This window comes from Rhinolophus hipposideros (genome assembly GCF_964194185.1).
Source record: "Rhinolophus hipposideros genome assembly, chromosome: 6".
Lineage (NCBI taxonomy): Eukaryota > Metazoa > Chordata > Mammalia > Chiroptera > Rhinolophidae > Rhinolophus > Rhinolophus hipposideros.
Window position 1 is genome coordinate 76,096,956 of NC_138052.1, and position 15,386 is coordinate 76,112,341.

Sequence of the window (15,386 nt, forward strand, 5' to 3'; positions counted from 1 at the left end):
CTATTTTGTCCCCCATAGAATTTTTTATCAGAGGAAACCGATCATTGTTCAACCCACAGTGCCAGGAGATACAACAGCAAAACCCCAAGGACAACAGAAATTTCTGTTCCTTTAAGTTGAAACTCCTAGAGAAGATGTTTCAGTTTTTCCCTGCTTAGATCTGGAGGTTCCTTCTCTCTTTCTCTCTCTTTCTCTCTCTCTCTCTCTCTCTCTCTCTCTCTCTCTCTCTTTCTCTCTCTCTCTCTTTCTCTCCCTCTCTCTCTCTCTCTCTCTCTCTCTCTCTCTCTCTCTCTCTCTCCCCTGCCAACATTGACATCGATTATGAAGACATCATCCTAAATTGCCAGCATGGTCGCTCCAGTTTGGGGAATAAAACAGCACAATTAGGATATAAGGATACCCTCTGAGTGTTTAACTGATGTTGGCTAGCTGTTTGTTTTTAATGACTTGATTATCACTGGTTATCAAAATGTATATGTATTGATTTTATCTCTTAAATCTTAGATGCTAAATAATCTGTGAGGCCGTTAATCCTGATAGATTTAAAGATAATAGATAATGATGTATTATTCATAAATGTTGTGCAGCAGGATAGCCATTATACAACTGTTTATCTCTAGCAGTATCATTTTTATATGGATCTATCATTATTTTGTTTAAACCAGATTGTCCACATTGTTTTCAGAATGTTGACTTTTAAAACCTACCCTTATAACAAAACATGGGTTCGTCCTCTCATTGGAATACAGCCTCGGAGATGGCATGAGGACAAGGATATGCTTCCTTCCCTCCATGTTTGGCCCAATTTACACACAGCCACACTCACAACTCACAAAGACATGTGTGCATGCTGCTGAGCTGTGCTATTGACTGCTGAATAGTTTCCAGCCTGTCTTTGTCCCAAGGTCAACTAGAATCAAGCTTCACTTTTTATTCTTCATGTAGGAAGATTTCTTCATCGGTAAGCTTATTTAAATTTCTTTGTAGATATTGAACCAAGTATGCACAGGCTGCAACCTCCTGGGGCCTTTCATTCAGAGCTAAAGACAAATAAATACTCATATAGGGCAGCTTCTGGTGAAACAGTAAAGATGGCTCTGGTTACATGGCTTCCAGATTCTCTATTTTTCTCCATGAAAAATCCATGGTGGCAGAGAGAACCTTAGCCGTGGAAAGAGAATAGATTTATAAATGGCTGCCTATGGAGCCCCTGGGACTTAATGGCACAGGGCAAAGAAGCAGCAGATCTTAGCAAAGGATGCAAGATAAATAAAATTAGCCACTAAATTAGCTCCCCTTAAAATACCAGTTGTCAATTCCCTCCAATGTGTATGAATCTGGGGGCACATTATTGTCACAGTGTCTCACCCAGGATCAAATAGCACTGCTCCCTTCAATTGGGAAAGGGTCCCAGTTTGCCACACAGGAGAGGCTAAAGCAAAGGGTTTGCCTTTTTTTCTTTCACCCTCTTTCCGTTGTCATATGTACAAGAAAGAATCTAATCCAGGCCAACCAATACTTATTGCTATAATGATTGTAGTTGTGCTTTATTTTTAAACTATGCTCCCAGTCATCCCTTCAAAGAATGGGGCTACATGTTTCTGCAGGAAATGATGCACATGCCTTTTGGAAACTACCATCTGCTCAAAAAAAGTGAATGGGCTGATCGAGATGGAGAATGGGTCTGGATAAGAAGAAATAAGACAAAGATGGGGATCTTACAAAGTCGTGGGGGGGAGGGCAGTGCTTTATCCCTCTCCTGTCGCTCCCCGGTGGGATCAGTCCTCTTCAGCTTCAGGAGAGAGTCGGATCCTGCTTGAGGGGGACACTGACACTTCGAGTGACAGCTCTCCATCCAGGTAAAAACGGGAGACATGCAATAACAATTTAAAAAGCTAACCTTAAATGACTTGCCGCTTACTGCTTTGTAAGTACAATCTCACTGACTGCTCAGAACAACCCTCAAGATGGATAATATTACAGCTCTGTTTTTCAAAAGAGCAAACTAAATAGTTAAGCAGTTGGACCCCACTCCTGTCCTGGAAGGAAACACCATATAGATTTGGAAGCAGAATGAAGCACCCTGCTCCTGCTAGACATAAGGGAAGATGACCAGTAAACCGGTCACATTCCGGCGTCAATCATTCCTACCCGAGCTGAAAGTGTGTACTTCCAGTTGCATATAGATTCTTCCAGCCTTGTGCGAATTTCCTTAGCATTAGTGGGCAGTTCTTCCAGGGAGAATAAGCTGGAATCACATGGGAATCATATCACATGGGTCTCTGAGGAGAAAACACTGTGACAAACTCCTTTTCCTTACATGCCCAACACACCTTTCTGAAGCTAGAGGGAAGAACCTGAATGGGATCAAACACAGACTCATTATTTTACTCCTAATTTGCACCTAGCTATGTCTTTTGGCTGGAGGGCAGGTGAAATTCCTGTTACACTTTATAGGAGCAAACCCATGAAGCTTTTCTCTTACGTTGTTATTGCTTCTAAAAAACAAAAAGAAACCTTACAAAGCTGAGTCCATAGTAAGCACATAAAGACCATTTGCAGGCTCATTAAAGCAGTGATTTTTTTTTTTGTTATTGTTTATTTAAAAATACATGAAGCTTTTCCACTGTGCCTGGGATAAGAACTCCATATAACACATAGAAAACCACAATCTTTACCATTCTAAAAGTAGGGAAAATATCAGAATACAAACCAGTTAAATCCACATTCCACAAATTGAATAAAGGACCTGAAGTAAGCCAGAAGGGTTGGCACAATTCAGGCTAGAAAAAAAAATTTTCACTAAAGTATAATAGAAATTAGAATGCTTTATTCTTATAGATTTCCAATGATATTATTTTGTTTGTGATTCACAGACAGTGAAGGGAGCTGTGGTTATCCCCATTTCCAGATTCAGACTGCCTAAGTGACTTGTCCAAGGTCATGGTCAGTGGTGGAGGGAACTTGTGCTACACATGGCCAATTATTTGACTAATCCAAGAAAATGGAAGTCATTGGGATTTTTTCTGCTTGAATTTTCAGCCCAAGAGCTGGTGATTGACACAAATAAAAACACACACTTTATAAAAATGGTCTTTCCCCTTGACTCCATCTGGCCCCAGATGAAAGGAAGTTATGTGCACACATGTCTGCACTCCTCCAGCCATGTTTTCAGTTTCTTCACATCAGGTATGGATGAATGGGGGAGGACAGGTTGATGAGACAGCCTCGAGAAGGGCTACTTGAATAAAAACAGGAAGACCAGTGGTAAAGCAGATGGTTTTCCGCTACCTACCTTCCCCTCTCCAAGTGGAAGGGTCTGTCTCTCCTCTAACATTGCTACCTTCTCCACTAAATTACCATGCTGGCACATGGTGACAACACACAAGGTTTTTCCATAAATTTGAGTTTAAAGGGGATAATCCTAGATGTTAAATCATTAAATTATATTATTCTTTCCAGGACATTTTTACAATTTCAAGCCATTTTCCCAACGAGAGCTGCATAGTAAATTAACTGCATTAGTAGTTCTTTGGTGACTCTTACAAACACGCTTTTACTCAAAACAAATAAACACAATTCGCCAAATGTTTGTTCACATATTTTGCATCCACTAAAACAGTACTTATAATTTTAGGAGAAAAAGTATTCTTGGTAATTTTGTTTGCTTGCCTCATTTTATCCTCGAAAGAGTTATGTTCGTCTTCCAGTTGATGTATAGAATAATTTATCACAGCTATTTAGGTGGTACTGCTTAACATAACTGAGGACTTTTTAGAAAGTAAGAAAGGCTGGGGAAAGGAAGTTATTATTCTAGTAAAAAAACTTCACTATTTTGGTATATATACATACATATATTTTATGTATATATTATATATTAAGAAGAAAGATGAACTATTTTTTCATTCTTAATGGTTGAAAATATGAAAGGCAAAAATCTCATGTTAGATAAACATATCACAAAAGGCACATAGATTATATCTAGTTGTGCTCTCTCCAAAAATGTTTTGCTTTACTTTTGTAAACAAGTGCTTAATTTTATAAAATAAATTATATGCAATGAAGAGAATATGCTTTAGCAAGATGGCCCCCACTAAAGTGGGTACGAAGTACAATTTGGGTAAAACTGTTCCTTACATCAGCCATATAAAAGTATGCTGTGCTCAGATTCTACGGGTAACTGGATTGATTTTATGTGCAATTTAAGCTTTTTCTACACATACTTACTACACAGCTGAAAATCACATAGCATCAAAATATCCATGTATAAGGAGAAGATTTTTGTAAGAGGTATATTTACATGTCTTATATCTGCAGCAACCATTTTCTCCAAACTTGGCATAATTGATTTTATAAACTCAATTATAGTCATGGAACAATGGGTATATCTGAAATCAGAATATTTGAAATCAGCCCTGAGCCTCAAAACTGATACTCTCTGATTCGTATATCTCTGCAGAGAATGAGGTCACAAATATGTACACACATTTATGTGATGCCCCATGTACCCTATGCACATCAAAAAGAGGCCTAAAATCCAAAGGTAAAACCGCCCAAATGTCCACAAACAGTGAAATAGATAAATAAATTGTGCTATGTACATACAATGGACTCCTAAGCAGAAATGACAGTGCATTAACTATTACTACCATGTTTCCCCGAAAATAAGACCTAGCCGGACCATTAGCTCTAATGTATCCTTTGGAGCAAAAATTAATGTAAGATTATATCATATCATATCGTAAAATAAGACCGGGTCTTATATTAATTTTTCTCCAAAAGATGCGTTAGGTCTTATTTTCGGGTAAACATGGTATCCTCGCAACATGAATGAATGTCACAACCACAATTTGGGCAAAAGAAGCCAGACATGCAAGGAACAGTGTGCTGTTTTATTTCTGTACGGTTTTACAAGGAACAAAAATAAACTATGTTGTTGGAGGTCAGGACAGCGGTAATCCTTGGGGGTGGGGGTCAGTGAAAGGGAGGGGTAGTGAGGGGTCTTCTGGAGGCCTGATATCTTCTATTTCTTCATCTATAGGCTTCTTACACAGTCTGGTTTCTCTTTATAAAAATTCATCTACCTATACACTTGGAATTTATGTCCTCTTCTGTTTGTAAGTTATACTTTAATAAAAAGCTTATTTAAAGAATAAAAAGATAGCTAATATAGCTGCCTTCCAACACAACCAAACCAAAGTGCTACCCAGGGTGTAAGCTCTCCGTGCCCTCCGCAGGGAGCAGAACCCTCTGTATTTGTCAGAGACTCCAGGGGATGGGCTCTCACAGTCATAAGAAGAGCCCTGGTCTTCTCGATAAACAAAACATTGTCACTAAAAGAAGGGGAAACCCGGGGCTTCTCTAAGCCAAATATCCCCTAGTGTGTTTTTATTCAGCTTCGCCAGAACCCAGTCACACTGAGCCAGCGACTCCTCAGAGGGGATGTCCATGGTTCTAGTCAGGTGAACTATTTGCCAAACGTGTGGACAGCCTCACTTCCTGGAAAAGACCATGTCGGCTTTTGACAAAACAACCTGGTTGGGAAAGAGTGCTTATTGCAAACCGCCTCTGAGCATCACTCAGATTTGAGAGGAAGTTGTAAACACACTATTATAGTTCTGCAGCCAGAATGAAGAAATGGCCTGAACTTTCCTCAAGAAATGCACCAAAGCTAATGTATCCTGGCGTGATTCCATCTGGGGAACATGGAGCTCTGCCGTCCTCTCCCAGACCATTGCTCTGCTTGGGAAACCAGAACTTCCTCCGTAAGCAAGACAGGGAAGCTCACAAGTGGGGAGACAAAGCCCAATGCTGAAATTGGGATTGGGGGGCAAATGCCAATATAAACACGGACAACCAGAAAAGGCAATAGATAAACACCCTGTCATCCAGCAGGAACAAGCGAGAGAAAGGAACATTGTTCCCGACTCTGGCTCTGCTGTCTCTTTATATCTTATGTAAATTATTTTACCTTCTTGGGCAATGGGTATGGAATGCTTTCTCCAGGCAAGAAAGGCTGATGGTTCTGAGGGAAAACAGGATTGCCCTGCCTCTCTGGGCATGTATCCATGTGGCCCCAGTAAGAAACATTTTTATCAAGCCTGATATCATTCACCATGATCATGAAATTCTGGTTTCTGGCAAAACACACTAGATTTGTAATCTTTAGTTCTGCTCTGGGCTCCTATCACTTACCTGCAGTGTCATCTTCAGCTAACCATTTAACCTCTCTGGGCTGCAAATATTTTGCAAACTGAAATTGCCCTTATCATTCTTCATCTACTCAGAGGAGCAGGATAAAGGATGTCTGTATATTGTTTTGAGCATTCATAAACCTAAGTGCCGCTGTGAATGTGAAGGCTAGCCCCGCTTGCCGTACCCTCCCTTCCCATCAACATGGATAAGCCTCACCCAGCTCCACCACAAGGATTGAGTCCTGCCTTCTGCAAGAGATGGGGCAGAGCATATAAATCTCCTCAGTGAAGGAGAAGCTGGGTCACTCTCAACATCATGTTGTTTTGAATAAGTGGACTCTCGCTGCTACCCTAGCTCCTGCCAGAGTTTTTGACCCTCTGGTGTTTTCCCTTTTCTGGACTTGAAGAGACTTTTACAACTCTCAATGAGATAAATCCAGTCTTTGAGGAAGTGATAATTGCTAAATCATGATGACGTTAACTTTTAGTATGTATTTTTTAAATCATGTTTTTACAGAGGAGGAAGGACAGTTGGGGTCAACAATTTAAAAAGAAGAACATACTTCACAACTAAAGTGTTAGATGTTAGGGCTCAGAGAAGGTCCAAGAGAAATGAAGTGAAAGCTGAGATTGTAATTCAAGCAAGAGGGAAAGTACAATTCAATTTCACCCCAAAAGGGTAATTTTACATCCATGTTTTTCAAGGAACACCTCCATGGTGAAAGTGAGCTACCCCTTTAGACACGTTTCCACAGCCCTTGCAGTATTGAAAAAACAAATTCTTCTCTTAGTCAAGCATGTAATCACATATTTCCAAATGAGAGGCACAAAAAAATGATTAAAGCTTTGGTAAATTGGCTCTATACAGAGAGATTAACAGAAGTGGCTTCACATATCTTTGAGAAGAAGAAAAGACCAGCAAGAGGAGAGGGGACTCTCAACCCTGTACGTGAAGGATTATGTGTAATCAGTGAATCTATGAAACTGAAGGCAAAAGCAAGGTCCTTAAGGAACAACCACATACCCCTGACTTACAATGGAAGAATGTCTTTAAATCTTCACTTGTTTAAGCCAGAAGGATACTCAGAACTATCTCAGTAATATCAAAATAGGTCTTGGGTCCACCTGAAAACTTTGGAGCACAGCTTCCTTTATGCATTGGTTTGGTTAGCAGCAGAGAAAAAACCAGGACTTTGGGGGATACCTCTCAGAAATGTAATTTTAGGACCTCAACTACCATTAAGTTCAATACGATGGCAGCAGTTTGATCAGGAAAAAACAGTGACTCTCTGTTCAGCTTCCTCAATTACCATCCAAATGTTATCGTGAGTCTACATCATTTTCTCAAACAACAGGGCTGCCCTGAACCCATCAGCTCCATAAAATAAGTTCTTTAGCATGACTTTCCTGTTTCTGTAAGTGATGTCACCTTTTTTTCAGTCATCCCAGCATGACATCTCAGAGTCATTTTGGACTCATCTGTCTTCCTTACTCCTCACTGGCAGTCTGTCAACAATGCATATTGAATCTTCCTTCTGTCTTTCTCATCATAACCATGCCTTCCTTTTTATTCCCAGGGCCAACATCCTAATTCAGGTGATCATTAAGCCACAGTAAGAAAATTAATTTATCTTTTCAATTCCTGTCTCTTAAATTCCACTCTTCCTCAGTGTTCCTCAAAGGGCAGACCACAGGTCACCTTCAAGAAAATCATCAAGGGAGCCTGTTAAAAATGTAGAATTTCCAGGCCCCAGACTTCTATATTAGAATGTCTGAAGTTTACCCTTAGGTATCTAAATTTTTGACAAGCTTCTCGTCAGATGATACTTGTGTAGCCAAAAGTTTTAGAAATGCTCCTCTATCAATTCAATCCACTGGCAATTTATTCATTTATTTATCCAACAGCACATGCCAGGAACAATTCTTCTTTTCATCAAGCCATTCCATACATTAAAAAGTTTTAAGTGTGCCCATCAATAGTAGAAAGTATAAATAAAATATGATGTATTCATACAATGGGTTACTATATACTGTGTTTCCCCAAAAATAAGACCGAGCCAGACAATCAGTTCTAATGCGTCTTTTGGAGCAAACATTAATATAAGACCCAGTATTACATTATATTATATATATTATATTATATTATATTACATTACATTATACCTAGTATTATATTATATTATATTATATTATATTATATTATATTATATTATATTATATTATATTAAGACCCGGTCTTATGTTAGAGTAAAATAAGACTGGGTCTTATATTGATTTTTGCTCCAAAAGATGCATTAGAATTGATTGTCTGGCTAGGTCTTATTTTCGGGGAAACATGGTAGCAATAAAAAGAACCAACTACTGCTAAGCACAACAACCTGGATAAATCTCACGAGCAATAATGAGCAAAGGGAACTAGATATAAAAGAGTACATACAGCATGATTCCATTTCCATGAAACTTAAGAACAGGCTACTGTATGTTGATAGACATAATTGTGGTTACGTCTGTGGGAGAGTATTGCTTGGAGGGAGGCAGACAGGGCATCTTCTGGAATGTTGGACTTATTCTAGAGTTTAGTCAGAGAAGTATTTATACAGGTATATATGTGTGTTAAATAACAATTCATTCAGGTTTGAGCTCTTTCATATACGTAAATTATTCCTCAATTAATATAATAAAAATAAATAAATGCAGTTACAGGATTAGAAGGTGGGGGAAGGAAGAAAGGAAGGAAGGAAGGAAGGAAGGAAGGAAGGAAGGAAGGAAGGAAGGAAGGAAGGAAAAGTTAAGAGGAAGGGGAAGGGAAGGGAAGGGAAGGGAAGGGAAGGGAAGGGAAGGGAAGGGAAGGGAAGGGAAGGGAGGGAAGGGAAGGGAAGGGAAAGGAAGGGAAGGGGAGGGAAGGAAAAAAGCTTGAGTAATTCATCATTGCCCGCATGGTCAGGTCTAAACTTCTTGGTATGTCCTTTAAGATCTTCCACAATACATGTGTATCCATAACCTAATTTTTTGAACTAAAATCCCACTGCTTCCTTTACATAAAAACTCTTCTCCAATCAAACTGACCTACTTATGTACAAATTTACTGAATAGAATGTGTGATTTCTTACCTTCCTCTTCTCCTTCGCCTCTTAATTCTTTTGCAATTACACCCTCATCCACCTACAATGTTAGTCTTTCTCCATTCAAATCTTAACCTCCATTCTGTTTCCACGTGACCCCTTTTCTTGACCACTTGTCGTGGGTTAAATTGTTTTCTCCGAAAAGGATGCTGAAGTCCTGACCCCTGGTACCTGTGAATGGCCTTATTTGGAAGTAGGGTCTTTGCATATACAATTAGTTAAGATGAGGTGGTACTGCATTAGGGTAGGAACAAAATCCCATTATTAGCATTTTTTAGGGAAGGCCGTGTGAAGATACAGAGACATATAGGGAGAACAATGCCATGTTGGACACAGAGATTGGAGTGATGCATTCATCAGAAGCTAGAAGAGAGGTAAGCAAGGATTATGCCCCAGAGCCTTCAGAGGGAACCCTGAAACACTTTGACTTTGGACTTCTAGTTTCCAGAACTGTGAGAGAATAAATTTATGTTGTTTTAAATCACCCAGTTTGTGGTACTTTGTTATGGCAGCCCTAGAAAACTAATATACCACTCCTACCCATGACCAGCTTCTTTTATTTCTCAACTGCTTTAGCTCATAAATTATAAACAAATCATTTGGCTTCTGTGTAGCCAGCCACCTACAATGGCTCACAGTGCTGTCTACCTCATGGTATTAATGCCCTTGTGTAGCCCCCTCCCATACTGTTAGGACTGATCTGTATTACTATTTTGTATTTAATTACAATTAAATAGTACATTGTGGAAGTGAGGTGTGGTTTCTGAGACCAGTTCATAAAAGACACTGCAGCATGTGCCTTGCTCTCTTGGACCATGCAGTCTGGGAGAAGACAGGTGCCATGCCATTAGAACACTCAGAAAGCCCTCTAGAGAAGTATACATGGCAAGGCACCGAAACCTCCTGCCAAGAGCACTCACAAGCTCACCATTTATGAGAGTGAGCCACTTTGGAAGCAGATCCTCCAACCCCAGCCTTCAGATGACTGTAGCCCTGGCTGAGATCTTGACTGCAACCTTGTAAAAGTCTTTGAACTAGAACCATTCAGCTAATCCATTCCTACATTTCAAATCCACAGAAACTATGTGAGATAATAAATGTCTATTATGTTGGGACACTAGGTGATGGGGTAATGTTTTCTGCAGCAATAAATAATACAACCCCTATTATCCTACACTATCTCATATTTCTTAACTCTTTTTGGGAAGATTGTTTTTCTTCTCAACTAGATCACAAACTCCTTGAAAGCAAGTATCATTTCTTATGTTTCTCTACATCCTTAACCATGCCTAATAACTACCAAAAAATAAGACCTAGCCAGACCATCAGCTCTAATGCATCTTTTGGAGCAAAAATTAATATAAGACTTGGTCTTAGTTTAATATAAGACAGGGTCTTATTTTAATATAATATAAGACCCGGTCTAATATAATATAATACCAGGTCTTATCTTAATTTTTGCTCCAAAAGACACATTAGAGCTGGTGGTCCAGCTAGGTATTATTTTCAGGGGAACATGATAAATATACATACATATATATACATACATACATATATATGTATATATATATGTGTGTGTGTGTGTGTGTGTGTATCATGGTACACACACAGTGCTTGGTACACATGTGTGAATGGAGACTGAATAAATGAGCATGGTGTATCCCATTAGATAAGCTTTAGGAGAATTGCATTGAACCAACAACCACATTTCTCATTTAAAGACCAAGTTTATGAAAATGTCTGACACAAGCAATTCACTTGAGGAAAGCTGCATTTGGAGCCATTCTTCTTTCTGTCCCACCTATTTTCTTGCCTCTGTGTTGTTGCTTATTGGCTTCTGAAATGTAGGTCACCTCCAATGGCATGACCTAATTAGGAGATGTAATTTAATAGAGAAAAAAAATAAAAGAAATCCTCTGAGATAGCAGATTTGAAACAAAGAAAAGTGGCTCTTTCATTTTATGTTTTTGGCAAAAGCTTCTCTACTAAAGTTATCCCTTTTCCACCCCCAAGCTATACAATTTATAAAGCACAAAGAAGAGAGGTAGAAATGAGTTCAGGAACAGCTGGAAATGATAAATTTGTAATGATCACAGAAGGAGTAAGAGTAAACTTTACTTCACTAAAGTGGCTCTGTGGGCTGCTCTTGGCAACACAATGAGTGAGCCTTTAGAGGAAGAAGTATTGATGATGCTCATACAAAGTAACACTCTTAGGATGGGAAAAGATCTTATGGCTCATTTAATCCAACCCCTCTGGAAATGCCATGACACCTGTTGTGTTCGTAACACAATAAAACTCCATATACAACACATCTAAACAATAGGGGTTTTTTTGTCATACATTTGGCACTTTTGTTTTAGAAAAAGGAAAAGGGTAAGTAAGCTAAGCAGATTTTAAGGATTCATTATGAAATTAACTTCCAGGGATGTCATTGAGCCAGGTTGGATTCGATCCATCTCCCTCACCTCTTCCTCTCAGAGGCATGATGCTGGGTTCCTGTAAAATGCTTAAGTGCTTTCTGAATCACCCCAGAAACACTTAACTACACTGATCATAATTGAATGCATTATTAATTCTTTCTTTGAAAACTGATATTCCATGTTTGTCATTAGACAATTCCATTTATCCATCTAACATAACTTGAAAGCCTACTATGTGTACGACCTGCCTGATGGCTGACATTTATTAAGGTGAAAACTATTGTGTTTCTATTAATCCCATTTTACAGAGGTACATAAAAGTTAAATAACTTACTTAGAGCTAGACAGCGAATAAAAGGTAAAGTCAAGAAGAAAACCTAGGCAGTCTAACTATAGAAGCTGTGCTCTTAATTCTCCACATTATTTTAAATTAACTATAAAACTAAATTTTTCATCTACTTGTGAGCAATGGGAATTTACTGCATAGATGGCACATCTATTTCTCTCTACAAGTACCTTCTAATTGCAGGAAAGAACCCAGTCATTTTTTTAGCCTTCTTTCCATCCCAACACACCCATGAGACATGTCATACTACCACTGATACCCATGACTCATGTACCGGTTATTCTCCACGTTACTAAACAGGGTATTCTGATGTGCCCTCCCGATACCCATGTCCTACTATGAATCATTACCCCAGAACTGAGGAGTTCCACTTTTAGCATGACAACACAATAGCTCTGCAGACCCACTCTTCAGCAAAATCAGTAAAAGTTATTTTCAAAAACAATGATTTAAAGTCTCTAGAAGTAGTCCTACTGGTCTACAGCAAATGAAGAAATATTTTTCATGAAGATCTGCTAAACCCCAATAAGAACTACAAGAGTTAGTGGAATTTAAACCAAGACCCACAGCCTTCTTCCCCTCTCCTAGCTCACTGAGGTGGAGACTCCACTCCAAACTGCTGCAGCCAGTTGAAGCTAAGTACCAGGTGAAGCTAAGTACCAGGTGAGTGCAGCCAAGAGGTGGGGTCTCCCTGCTTCTACCCATCATCCACTTGTGGAACAGAGGCTCTACCTTGAAATGGCAGTGCTAAGAATACTGGGACCCCAATAATGCTTGTTCTGGCTTCTATAGCTGGGTTCCATGCCAAGAGAGGCAAGATGAACAGACCTGGGGCAGATGGACCACCTCAACCACTAAATACTCTGGTTCTAAAGCAGAGATATCACTCAGAAAGGAGCACACCATTGTCCCTGCCTCCAGGACGAGACTGCAGTTCGCAAAATTTGTCTGGAAGAAGAAGTAGGCCAAAGAACAGAGAATTCCAAACCCCTCTCCAAAGGAACTGATTTTATTTGCAACAGAGTGTAAAGAAATTCCAGCTGAAGGGTTCTCTCAAAACAATGGAAGTTGTAGTGAAAGGCGTTTGGGAGGAGCCGGATGAATCATTAGAGATATAGACTCAAGTGCAGGCGGGGTGCAGCTTCCTCTCCTGGCGTAAGAACAAATTGCAAACACCTGGCCTCAGAACTTTCCTTCCAAAGAAGACTCGATTTCATTGGATTAGCCTATGAAGCAATTTAGGCCTCAGGGCATTGTTGAAACCAAAAGAGCAATCAGCCAGCAATTAATTGAATTTAATAGCTGGGTATGGTCAGGGAAAGAGATTCAAGAGAGCCCAATCAAAACTACTGTAATCCCACAGTGATTGTGGGTACTGCACCCCTGCAAAGCAACATCAGAGACTTTGCACTGTGGGAGGGGTGAGATGGTGAGGGGAAGTGGACTTCACTAAAATAATCTAGCTAGTCACTAACCAAGTAAACTAGCAGATAAACATAATCCTGGGAGAGACTAGCACTCACAGTTGCTATAATATATTATCTAAAATGCCCACTTTCTAACAACAAAAAAATTATGACATATGCAAAGAAACAATAACATATAAACTTTAGTGCTTTATAAAAAGCAGGCAACAAAAATTGACTGTAAGACTTTAAATTTAATAAAGACTTCAAGTAGTTATTTTTAATAATGCTGAAAAAACTAAAGGAAACCGTGGTTAAAAAAGGAAAAGTAGGCGTGATGACCATGTTACATCTAATAGAGAATATCAATAGAGATAGAAATTATTATTTTTTTAAACTATCAAATGGAAATTCTGGAGTTGATAAGTATAACTGAAATGAAAATTTTACTAGAGGGGCTCAACAGTAGATTTGAACTAGCAGAAGAAAAGTCACAAACTTAAAGACAGATTGATTTTATTCAATCTGGAGAACAGAGAAAAAAAGAATACAGAAAAATAAATAGAGCATCAGAAAAGTGTGGAATATCATTAAGTACACCAACATGTGCATGAATGGGAACACCAGGAGGCAAGGAGAGAAAAAGCAGCAGAAAAAAATATTTGAAGGAAAAAATACCTGAGAAACACTAAATCTACACATCTGGAAAGTACAATGAATTCCAAGCAGGATAAACACAAACAGATCCACAGTAAATAAAATGTTGAAAACTAAAGACAAAGAGAAAATCTTGAAAGCATAAGAAAAAAAATATGACACATAACTTATAAGGAAATTCCAGTAAGATTAACAGCTGAATTCTCAAAAGAAACAATGGAGGCCAGGAGGCAATGGGATAACATATTCAAAGTGTTCAAATATAAATCTTTCCACCAAGAATCTTACCTTCTAAAAACGAACCTACCTTCTAACAAACCTACCTTCTAAAAATGAAGGAAAAATAAAGACACTTCCAGATAAAAGCAGAAAATATGTTGCTAGCAGACTTGCCTTACAAGAAATACTATAGGAAATTGTTTAGGATGAAAGCAAGTGACCGTAAATAGACAGTAAATTGAATCCATACTAGTAAATGAAGAGCACTGGTAAAAGTAATTATATAATTATAAAAGACACGATAAGTGCGGATTTCTTGTCCTTTCGTCTCTTAACTGATTTTAAATTCAATTATATAAAACAACATGCATATAGTTTATATAATCTATCTGAAAGTAATATTCTTTTTAATAACAGCACAAAGAAGGTGGGTGGGAGCAAAACTGTTCCGGGCTAAAGAAGGGTGTCAGATGGTAACTCAAATCCATCAAAACAAATGCAGAGGACCGGAAATAATAAATAAAAAGTTAATATAACAAAGGTTATATAAATATATTTGCTTTCTTTTCTTAACTTCTTCAAAGAAAATAAGAAAATATTTTACAATAAGTACAACAAAAGAAGTAAATAACTTATATCCTGAAAACTACAGAACCTCACTGTAAGAAATTAAAGCTCTAAATAAGTGGGAAAACATCCATATTGATGAATTGGAAGACAACATCGCCAACATGGCAATACTCCCCAAATTGATCTACAGTTTTAGTGTCATTTTCACTCTATCGGAATCCCATCTAGCTTTCTTGTAGAAATTGAAACCTGATCTTAAGATTCATATGGAATTGGAAGGGATCATATAGCCAAATCAATCTCAAAAAATAATAATATTGGAGGACTGCCACTCTTCAATATCAAAACCTACTACAAAGCAACAGTAATCAAAACAGTGTGATACTGATATATGGATAGACATAAAGCTCAGTGCAATAGAACTGAGAGAGCAAAAATAAACCCGTGTC